General features: G+C 34.8%; 1 protein-coding gene across 4 annotated transcripts in view; it reads right to left on the reverse strand.

Annotated features, from left to right (window-relative positions):
* The window catches only part of LOC106868402 (beta-1,3-galactosyltransferase 1), a 266,263-nt gene that overhangs the window by 2,968 nt on the left and 251,575 nt on the right, over positions 1-11,720 (reverse strand). The gene's annotated exons all lie outside the window — the stretch shown is intronic.

Genomic DNA, 11,720 nt, shown 5'->3' on the forward strand with positions numbered 1-11,720 from the left:
ACTACTACTGCTGCTGCTGCTGCTGCTACTACTACTACTACTACTACTACTACTACTACTACTACTACTGCTGCTGCTGCTGCTGCTACTACTACTACTACTACTACTACTACTACTACTACTACTACTACTACTACTAATACTACTACTACTAGTAGTAGTAGTAGTAGTAGTAGTAGTAGTAGTAGTAGTAGTAGTAGAAGAGAAATTACAACTTAAGAAAATAAAATAGTGGAGCGAAAAAAAAAACACGGTGGAAACGACACATTAAAAGGGACATAATGCGGGCAAGACAAGATCTAGTAAAACTGAACAATTGTTAAGAGGGAATTGGAAAAATGGGGAAAAAAGCCCGACCGAGAGAGTTACAGAAGAAATATAAAATGCGGAAGAACGTGTTTAATGCAGTGATAGAGCGGTTAAAATAGAGGATCGTGGTAAAAACCCAGAAGACCAGAAGATTTGTGAACAGAAAGCCTTATCATTGCTGCACAAGACAAGGCTCCCGCTACAAAGTCAGTGAAATTTAACCCCAAAAATCTTCTGACACCTAGAAATGTAGAATCTGCGGAAAGAGTGTGGAAGATGTGACCCACTTAGTGAGGCTTGCTATAAAATCTACAAACGCCACCACGATAATGTGTATGTGTATCTTCATTGGGTTTTATGCCTTAAATACTAATATGAAGTAACAGAGAAGTGCTATAAGCAACAGAGAACTGATATAAGTAACAGAGAACTGGTATAAGCAAGAAAAGGTATGCAGGAAGATGGAAAAGTAACGACATTCTGGGACTATGATTTTCAGACGGATCGTATAATCGAACACCGTCGGCGGATATTGTCATATTGAATAAGGGAGATAAACACTGTCAGATCATTGATGTAGCCATACGAAATGACATGAATACTGTGAGTAAAGAGGATGGAAGTATCATCGAAATGAAAGTGGAAATGGCAAGACTGTATGGTAATGTGAATATGATACCATCTTCAGAAAGTATTATCTGTCTCAGGTCCTTGTGATTTGACAGATGACTAAAGAATCCGGTGCATTAATAATAATAATAATAATAATAATAATAATAATAATAATAATGATGATGATGATGATGATAATAATAATAATAGTATAGAGTATTGTATAGGGAGTGAAAGGCGAATGCTTATGGAGTAATTGATAAACAGTGGCGAAGATCTGCTGCAATATACCGGGGCCCATATTGTTATTGATATTTCTAAATGCTATAGGTAGAAATATATCTCTATACGAACACTGTCAAACTGAGAATAACATTTAAACTTTTAATTAAATGTACATCCATATTTATAGAAGTCCTCTATAGACATGCACATTGTTGTTTCTTCCCTGCATATCACTTACATATCAATAATAATTATTAATACGAGAGACACATGAACACATGTCCATTGGCGGTGTCGTGTCAAAAATAATATGAAATGGCTGATTTATGATTTACACACACTACTACTCAACATTCCTCCACAAACATACAGGAATAATCACATACAGTGAATACCCAACAAAATGAGTAAAGATCACATGTGCCATAGAAGTTCGATACCCAACAGAAGAGCACAACCTACACTGCACAAACAAAACACAATACTAAAACTAATACAAATCTCAAACCAAAGACCATAACAAAATATACTCATGCAATACAATATCCCCTGTTATCCTAATAGAGCATCAGCAGATAATAGAGTAAGAAGGAGGAGAAAGAAAAAGGAGAGTGATGCAGTGCTACTTCGAAAGTGAATCTAAAACAAGGGGCTATAGAAAACGAATGTTAACACTTTGGGTAGAGAAGGGCATGTTTAAAGTGACTGAGCAGAGATTAGTACATCAGACTAAAGCCACTAGGAGTATTAAGTGGATGATAGAATTGGAGGTAAAACATAAATGGAAAAGAAAGACGAGGAATTGAGGAAGACAAACAACCACATAAGAGATGCAGCTGTCACCAAAGAAGAACCTAAAGGAAAAAATAATAAGAGCTGTACCAGTAAGGAAAAGAAAACTGGTACTATCGACTTAAGTGATTTAAATGAGGAGGATCAGAATGTTTTAGATCAGTTGCAAGGAATAAGTAAAAGATTGGCCGCATTAAAAGGCACCGACAGAAGGAAGCTGCTAGAAATGACTAGGAACGTACATTCAGTTATCAGTAGGATAGTTACTAAAATATAGGTGACACTAACTTACTGACCTATGTAGGGGTTGTAGTAGTTACTAGTAGTTTCCACAAGGAAAGATAAAAACAAAAAAAAAACAGCAAATGTGGAAAATGAGATTACAAAATAAAATGCAGACTTTAATACAATATTTGAGTAGAATAAAAACCTGGAAACGGAACAGGTTAGGAAACACACGATGCAAATCTTGTCTTGAGAAAAGAAACTTAGTCAAACAGAAAGGATTTAAGACAGTCATAAAAGAGTTGAAACAGTATCGTAGCAGTAACAGTTAAGCTCTTCAGATATCAGAAAAGAATAGATCAGTTTTAACAGAAAATATTATTTAAAACAGACCAGAGGAGATTTTATATCGAAATAGTGGAGAACGAAGTACTGAGAATGGGAAACCTAAAGCAAAAGAAAATAGAAGTTTCTGGAGGAATATGTTAGTTAAGCCAGTCAATCATAATGAAGATGCAGTATGGTTAATGAAAGTGGGGGAAGAAATAGTTATTTAGAAGCAGCCAGCTCTAAGACTAACAAGTGCAATAATGAGTAAAATGCTGCTAGAAAAAATGTCATATTAGAAAGGTCCAAGACCAGATTTAGCTCCAAGGTAATGGCTAAAGAAATTTAGTAGTTTACATGGGAGACCAGGATTGCCTTAACGGGGGAATGATGCCGGATTGGCTGATTAGAGGGAAGGCACTACTACTTATGAATGATAAAAGCAAGGATGATACAGCTAACGATTATAGACCTATCACTTGCTTACCATTAGTGCGGAAGCTTTTATCAGGAATGCATTCAGAAAGCATTTACGAACATCTTGACAACCAGAAGTTACTTACAAAAGAATAGAAACGTTGCAGGAAGAAAAGTAGAAGAACGCATCATCTAATACACATTTCTAAATGAAGTAAAAGCTAGATAGAAAAATCTACCAATAGCATCGATAAATTATAAAAAGCATATGACATGATCCCACAATCAGGAATAAGTGAATGCTTGAGTATATTCAGTATGGCAGAGAGCAAACGAACTAGCTTTAGCATGAAGAAATGGAACGTAGATCTCTATTCGCGTGACACACTCTTAGGGATAATTAATATCAAGAGTGTAATTTTCCAAGTAGACTCGTTCTACCCTTTAATATTTGTCTTAGTTTAGTATTAAGGAGGGCAAAAGCAGTGTACCAACAGAGAAATAGTAAGGGAATAGTAAGAATGGAGAGAAATAGATTCCTTGATACAGATTGTAAGACTCTTCAGCAAACATATGGGCCTAGAATTTAGCATAGATAAGTGTGCAATATTAGTCTTGAGAAGGGGACAGGTAGTCAACAGTCAAAGCAACCCATTATCAGATGGTTAGATATTGAGATCATTGAAAGAAGGGGAGACTTATAAGTATCTAGGAATATTCGAATCTGATATACTATTCACTATAGAAAGGAAAATGGAAATTGAGAAGGAGTACATAAGAAGTGTAAGGAAGCTAAAAAGTCAAAGCTAAATGGTCAGAATCTAGTGAAGGCCGTAATTACATGGATAGTATCATTACTTAGATACTCAGCAGCTTTTGCAGGTTGGACAAAAACCAAATTAGCAAAGCTAGACAGAAGATATGGGAAGGAAATCAATATGAATGAAGGAATACCCCCAAGGACAGGGGTAGCAAGATTATACTTGATTATAAAGGATGGCGGAAAAGGGCTAATACCAGTAGAAGACCGCGTGGTGTTAGCTAGAGTAGATATACACTCCTATGTAGGCAATAGTGAAAAAAGTTAATCAACAACTGCTATATTAACAGCAAGACATAGGGAAACCAAAACCTCAAACGAGGCTGAACACCAAAATAAAAGAACAGAAGTTATCTGACTGGCAGGAGAAGGGTTTGTGTGCTAGATTCCCACAGATAATTTCAGCAAATAGTAGTAGTGAGACATTGTTACGGTTGCAGAAAGGAAGCCTGAAAAAAGAGACAGAAAGTTTGCTAATAGGAGCACAAGATCTTACACTAAGGAATAATTCAATAAAAGCCAAGATAGAAAAAAATCATTTAGATATCCGATGTCGGCTTTGCAAAGCAAAGGGGGAAAGAGTTACTAATATAGCAAGTGAATGTGGCATGCTGGCACAAAAGGAATACGAGAAAAGACATGACAATCTATGGAGATTTCCTGTGAGTTACCTAGATAGCTAAGATTCGAAAATACTGATAAATGGTATGAATATGACCCGAGTAAAGTACTAAAAAGTAAGAAATATAAGATGTTCTGGGACTTTAACATTCAGATGACAGAATCTAGAAGGCCTCATTAAGTACTAGTGGATTAAGAGACTAGAAAGTGCCAGGTAATTGACATTACAGTCCCAAATGATGACAAAAATCAATATGAGAGGTATCGAAAAAATAGGACCAACCATTAAATTACAGGACTTAGCCATTGAATTACAGAGACTATGAAAAGTGTGGGTAAAATGTATCCTAGTACTTATAGGTGCATTATCAACTCCTCCTAACGATGATTTGAATAGATGGAGGAAATAGGCATAAAACCCACTTTAGTACAGGTCAAGAAAACAGTGTTAATAGTTATGGCTACGATACTTATTAGGTTTCTTGACATTTAAGTTTACTTGTTGTAGCCCGATGTCAGGAACTTTTCTTTTCCAACAGTCTAATATGGTGTGTGTATATGACTAATAATAATATTAATTATAATAATAATAATAATAATAATAATAATAATAATAATAATAATAATAATAATTATTATTATTATTATTATTATTATTATTATTATTATTATTATTATTATTATTATTATTATTATTACTATTATTATTATTGTCATTGTTGTTGTTATTATATCATGATCATCATTCTTCTTATTATTATTATCTTCATCATCATCATCATCAGGATAGTAATAACGGGACTGGAAACAATGGTGAAAGTGGCGCACTATGTAGCAGGCTGAGCCCAGTCGTAATCCAGCAACTGCTAGCCATGCTACAAGACATAAGTGTAGTAAACAGGTAAACATGATTGTTGTGGAGTGTTACTACCGGTGCACCGCGGTTGATGCGTGCCTGTCACAGGGTACAGGCAACGAATGCACAGTGAATAGAAGAACCGAGATTATGTGACCAAACATGAGCTATACGAAAGAATGAATGTTTAACAGAATTGAAGCAATTAAAAGAATGATATCGAGTGATGCTGGGCATGCGAGAAACGAAACGAAAAGGATGGGCATATGTTCGCGAGAATGTAATATTTATATTGTGAAAGAATTGAGATTAGTTACTACACAAACAAGGGAGATCGATTAATAATAGACATAATTTTCGATCTATTAAATACAGAAGTGACATGATTTAATGTGTGACTTTAAGAAGGTTAACCAACGGAGACTAAATCAAGAGACGAATAAAGTCAATAATGTACTGAGATACATTGAAATAAAAAAGCATCACACAAACAAATAATCGTATCAAGGCTGGTAGCAGGATTGTGTCAGAAAGAATGCGATTGAGGACTACTTAGATAAAACAGCGACGGATAAAAGAGGAAATAAACAACAGTGGTGGCAAAGGAGAATTTCTCAAGATATAAACTCCTTGAACAGTGTAGTGTCAATACTTCTCAGTTATATACATTGAGAACATAAGAATGAATGGAAATACGAAAAATTTAGCAGAAAGTATGGTGTAGATAAAAAAACAGGCATGAATGTAAAACGTGAAATATCAGTCCCTGATGCTGATGACAATCGCTTTTTGGGGTAAGATATGGAGTAAGCATGAACAACATAACACTACAGCTGAATGGCTATGCAGCCTGAAGCAAACAACTTCTTATCTCCAGTAAGAGGCTATCCACACTATCAGAAGTATGAGTAAAAAGATAAGCAACTGGAAAGCAGCAGGACCTCCTGATGGTGTACAAGGATTTTTGATAAAATATGATCAATAGTTGACATAAATTGATCGCATGGCAATTTAATGAATAGTTGAATGGAAAAGAAATTCCGGGCTAGTTGACAAAAGGACGAACAGTGTTGTACCTGAAGGATACTTCAGAGAGAAATGCTGACAATTACAGACTAATTTTCTGCTTCCCATTAATGTGGAAGTTACTCTCAGGAGGAATTGCCGCAGAACTATATAAATTTCTGGATGAGAACGATATCTTACCACCCGAAAGAAAGGCTATAGATGAGACGTAGAGGTACCAAAGATCAACACTTGATAGGCAAAATGATAATGCAAGATTATAAACGAAGGAGAACAAATCTGAGAATGGCCTGGATTGATAAGGCAAAGTTTATGATATTATTCCACATTCGTGGATTATCGAGTGCTTAGATCTGTTTGGAATTGCGAGGAATGTAATGTGTTTCCTGAAGAGATTTTGAGATGGGAAAGTTAACTGACATCTTATGGAAAAGCTTGGGCGTCCTTGGTATTAGAACACGGATTTTCCTGGCTGATATCCTATCACCATTGCTTTTTTGTTCTCTGCATGATACCCCTGACCTTGGTACTTAGGTAACTGAACTTTGGGTACCAACTAAAGAAAAACAAATCCAAACAATCAACCACCTCCTCTTCATGGATGATTTGAAACTGAATGGAAAGATGCGACACAAGTGAGTTCCTTGGTGAACACGGTCCACTGCTTTAAGTCTGATACTAGAATGCAATTTGGACTAAATAAGTACGGAATAATCAACCTAAAACAGGCCAGATACAGTCCCTAGAAGTAGTAGAGTTACCGAATAAAGACTTGACTAAGTAAATTGAAACGGAAGGCGGCAAATACCTTGGTGTACTAGAGTGTAACAAGATAATGGAAAAAGAAATGAAAGAGCAACTGAGGATAGAGTATTTTCGAAGACTGAAGTTGGTGTTGTGCTCAGAATTGACTGGATGGAATAAAATCCAAGCAGTTAATACGTGGGTGCCAGCATCACTTCGGTATGGAGCGGGAGTTACAGAAAGGTAAAAGAAAGAAATGAAGAAGTACACGGAGCCTTTCACCGTAAGAGTGACACTGGTAGGCTGTGCTTGTCCAGACGAAAGGACAAAAGATGTTTGAACAGAGATACCAGGACTGTATCGAATCAGTGGGAAACAGCCTAGGGTGGTATATAGAAAATATCGAGGAACCACATTTGAAACACAAGAAGGCCGGCGTCATCAAAAGTGAAAATTGGGTAACTAAAAGAAAAATTCAAACAAGAATTGAGCAAAAAAAAAGAAAAAAAAAGCATGGAAAGAAAATAAATTTTTCAGTGAGTTTGCAAGAGATATCGATACCAAGACATATACAGAGGAGCGACGGCTATGGATGAGGAGGTGTGACCTGATGATAGAGACAGGAGCACTCATATGCGCAGTTGAGGAACAAAAGTTACCGACCAAGTATATGAAGTACAGCATAGAAAATGCTACCGAAAGTGACAAGCGCAAAATATGTGGGGAGAAGGGTGAAACAGTATGGCACATACTTAGCGAATGCTTGGAATTGGCACATCGCGATTACAAACGACGCCATGGCAATGTGGCAACAAATGATCTCTTGGTATCTCTGTGGAAATCACGGCCTACAAAGAGCACACACGTGGTATGAGCAAACTCTAAAATGAGTCACCGAAAATGATAATTCAAAAATCATTTGGGATGCAATGATCCAGTGTGTTCACTTCGCCAGACATCGGAAAACGGACATTGTTGTGGTGTATATAAAATAAAGAAGATGTGTGTTAATAGACATAGTATGCTCGGTGACAACAGGATCAATATGAAAGAAGAAAAAATAGACCACTATGAGGATTTGAAGTTGGAAATACGAAGGTTATGGTCAATGAAGAGAGTAGATGTGATAACAATAGTAATTGTTGCCCTTGGAAGTGTCAGCATTAAACTATCAGCATGGTTGAAAAAGATCAGTGCAAGTGGGAAGGCAGCTACAAAAACCAGCATTGCTTGAAATTGCAAGAATTCTTCGCAAGGTTCTCGAAGCATGACCAGTTAATAAATGTAACCTTAGTTTGGTGGCTATGGACAGATACCACTTTCCATCATACCCTGCAAGATGAGATGTGAGTTTTCAAATAACAATAATAATAATAATAATAATAATAATAATAATAATAATAATAATAATAATAATAATAATAATAATAATAATAATAATAATGATAATAATAATAATAATAACAGTAATAGCAAACAGCTTGTAACATAGTTACACAATCTCTGTTTATTCATAAATCTGCCGCAGAAATGTAGTAAATTATATCAATCCATCAAGGTGACTGCTAATTATTTTATAAATTTATAAATAACCGTGAAGAATGTGATGTTGTGAAATATAAAATACATATACATACAAAATTTGCTATCAGTGTTATGAATTTTTTCATAACTGGCACAAATAAAAATATAAAATGTGCTGAGAGTAACAAAAAATGATACAGCAGAATTGTACTAGTAGTGCATCCTGTTCAACGGCACCAGTATGAATTTTATATTGCTACCATTAAACGATACTGTTAAATTCCCAGAAGAAATATTGAATGCCATATTTGCTACTGAAATCGCCAAGCAATGTCATAATAAAATACTAAAATTAACTGAATAAATGCCCACCGATGTAAAAATGATCAGTTAGCAAAATACACAAACATCAACCATAAAAAAAAATTATAAACATATTTGCTTCGTATATTGAGCCCATGGAATACCAAAATGTATATATGCCAAAAGTATTACTCTGGTTTACTGTAAATGAGTGACTAGCAACCATTATTTAATTCAAACGATAAGGACATAGAGAGCTAGAAGCACGTTAGCCTTAAGAAAAGTAGACAAGTTATGAAGGAAACACAAAACCAAATTTAAATACAAAGAACATCCCATCTTTCTCATAGGCAACCTTATTTTCAACAAAACACAACACAGACACAGGCATGTACATTCACGCACACACTCACACAGACACACACACACACACACACACACGCTCTCTCTCTCTCTCTCTCTCTCTCTCTCTCTCTCTCTCTCTCTCTCTCTCTCTCTCTCTCTCTCTCTCTCTCTCTCTCTCTTTCTCTCTTTCTTTCTCACATATATATAAAACACACACTCAACTGACTAAAAACATGAATCTATGTTATTAGATGAAGCAAAACTTCACCGGTCATGCTCAGTAGAATACATATATATAAAACACACACTCAACTGACTAAAAACATGAATCTATGTTATTAGATGAAGCAAAACTTCACCGGTCATGCTCAGTAGAATACATAAATTATAAGTTGCATGCTTGCACCACTTTCGTCTGGGAAGTATCATTTGTTTCTGCCTCTTTTATGCACATAATAGAGGCAGTACGGATAAAGTAGTGCTTGACAGGTGACATGGACGTTAGTTTAAGCATCTTATATATACAAACGAGTTCATAAGGTGCACAATACAACCTGTGCAGATCGCACCATATATGGCGTGATACATTTTACCACCTACTACTCTTTTGAATATTTACTATTCAGAGCTTCGCTTACCAAATATTGAATATTTCTTTTCTGAAACACTGTGATTTAAGTAGATCTCATTTACTTGCATCTATACACATCATAATGTGATATGGCTATACTTTGTTCATTACCGTTAGAATATATTGGAGTACTCAATTTATACATTAAAGTTTTAGATTCGGCGGTCAAAGACAAACATTTTTATATCTCTTTATTTATGTGATAAGAATGACTAATTTATATTCAGTTGTATATAAAATTGATATAAAATATAAGCAATAATTTAATTTTGAATAAATGTTATCTTGTCTCGCATTTTTAGCTCAATAAATGACACCAACAACGAGAAAAAATGTGAAAGCCTAAGAAAATGTGCTTTGATCTTTAAAAATATATGCTGAGGTTGACATTTTTATTCGTTAAAAGCTGATAGCAGCACTAAGTGATTGAAATTTCATTTCCTCCGAAAAGCAAAACAATAATTTAACGGCACATAAAGATACACCCACTAGCATTCCTTCTTTCACCATTCTTTCTTTCATGATAACATTTTCCTTTTTCATTTCTTTTTAATTTTACATATTTATTTATTTTTTGTAATGACAAAAACATATTTCCATTTACTTATACATTTTATCTATTCTCTGGAATTTCCCCATTGGAAAATCCAGTCATTTCTTTATAATTCTATTTTTTGCTACGTTTTGTTTTGTAGTTGTATCTTTGTTACATTTTTATGCCATTCAGAATGATTTAAAGAAATAAAGAATAAATCTAGAAAATAATTATTACCATAACCTTTAGAGGAATTCATTGTTTCGTTTTGGTTTTTAATACTAAATTGAAAGGAAACGTGCTGAAAGGTATTCTTTCTACGATCGACGTTAACAGTCGATATTATTTGAGATGGTCTTATATTACATTGATAACATTCTAAAACTTGAATCAAGTGGCATCAACTACATAAATCCTTTTTATTAAAGCTTAAAAAATTCTTTAACATTCTTACGTAAACGTGAATCTCATTATAAATTTAACGATTTTTTAAAAAAATCATTTCATGCCACTTAGTTTCTGTTAATCTGTTTAACTTCATTGTATTCATGTCAGTAATATATGAGCTTCTATAACGTATCTACACTAACTGAAATCCGAAGGAAAGCTAGATCTCGAAAGAGACTAAATTGAAATTATTGTGCCCCTGTATTCAACAAAGTATTGATATCTAATGATAGTTTTTCTGTTTGTATCGCTGGATAGTGTACTCTATTCTAAAATTTCGAAATGTGCTTGGGCTTCATTTTTTTTGTTCTATAAGACAACACATTTAAGATGCATTTACTTCACAACACCAAAAGTGTATTTCTTAACATGATCTTAACACTTCAAGGTATTACTTTACAATACATAACTTTCAAACCTACTATTGTTAGGGATAATGAGTGTCAGCTTCTAACACGCCATCTTTGTTTATTTACTGCAGCCATCAAAGATGGGCTTTCAAATAGCCATGAAAATAAAACTTATAAATTCTTTTGGCGATTTTAGAAAATACGAACTGTGAAAGGCATGATAACTGGAAGTGCCTGAAAAAATCGTGCAACGTAGATACTTCACACAATACATATTCTATTCAATTCGACTCGGCTGCTTTGGTCCCGTAACAAACGTTCTAAAATAATTAGGGAGTGTGATGTCAAAAAAATAATTTCTACTAAAACCTTAGTTATAAACTACGTATTTGTGTGGTATCAAGCTCGCTTCCTAACCACATGGTTCCGAATTCAGTTCCACTGCGTGGCATCTTAGGCAATTGCCTTCTACTATAACCTTGGGCCAACCAAAGCCTTGTGAATGGATTTGGGAGGCAGACACTAAAAGCAGACCGTCACACACACACACACACACACACACACACACACACACACATATATATATATATATATATATATATATATATATA

This window comes from Octopus bimaculoides, chromosome 7 (assembly GCF_001194135.2).
Source record: "Octopus bimaculoides isolate UCB-OBI-ISO-001 chromosome 7, ASM119413v2, whole genome shotgun sequence".
Classification (NCBI taxonomy): Eukaryota; Metazoa; Mollusca; class Cephalopoda; order Octopoda; family Octopodidae; genus Octopus; species Octopus bimaculoides.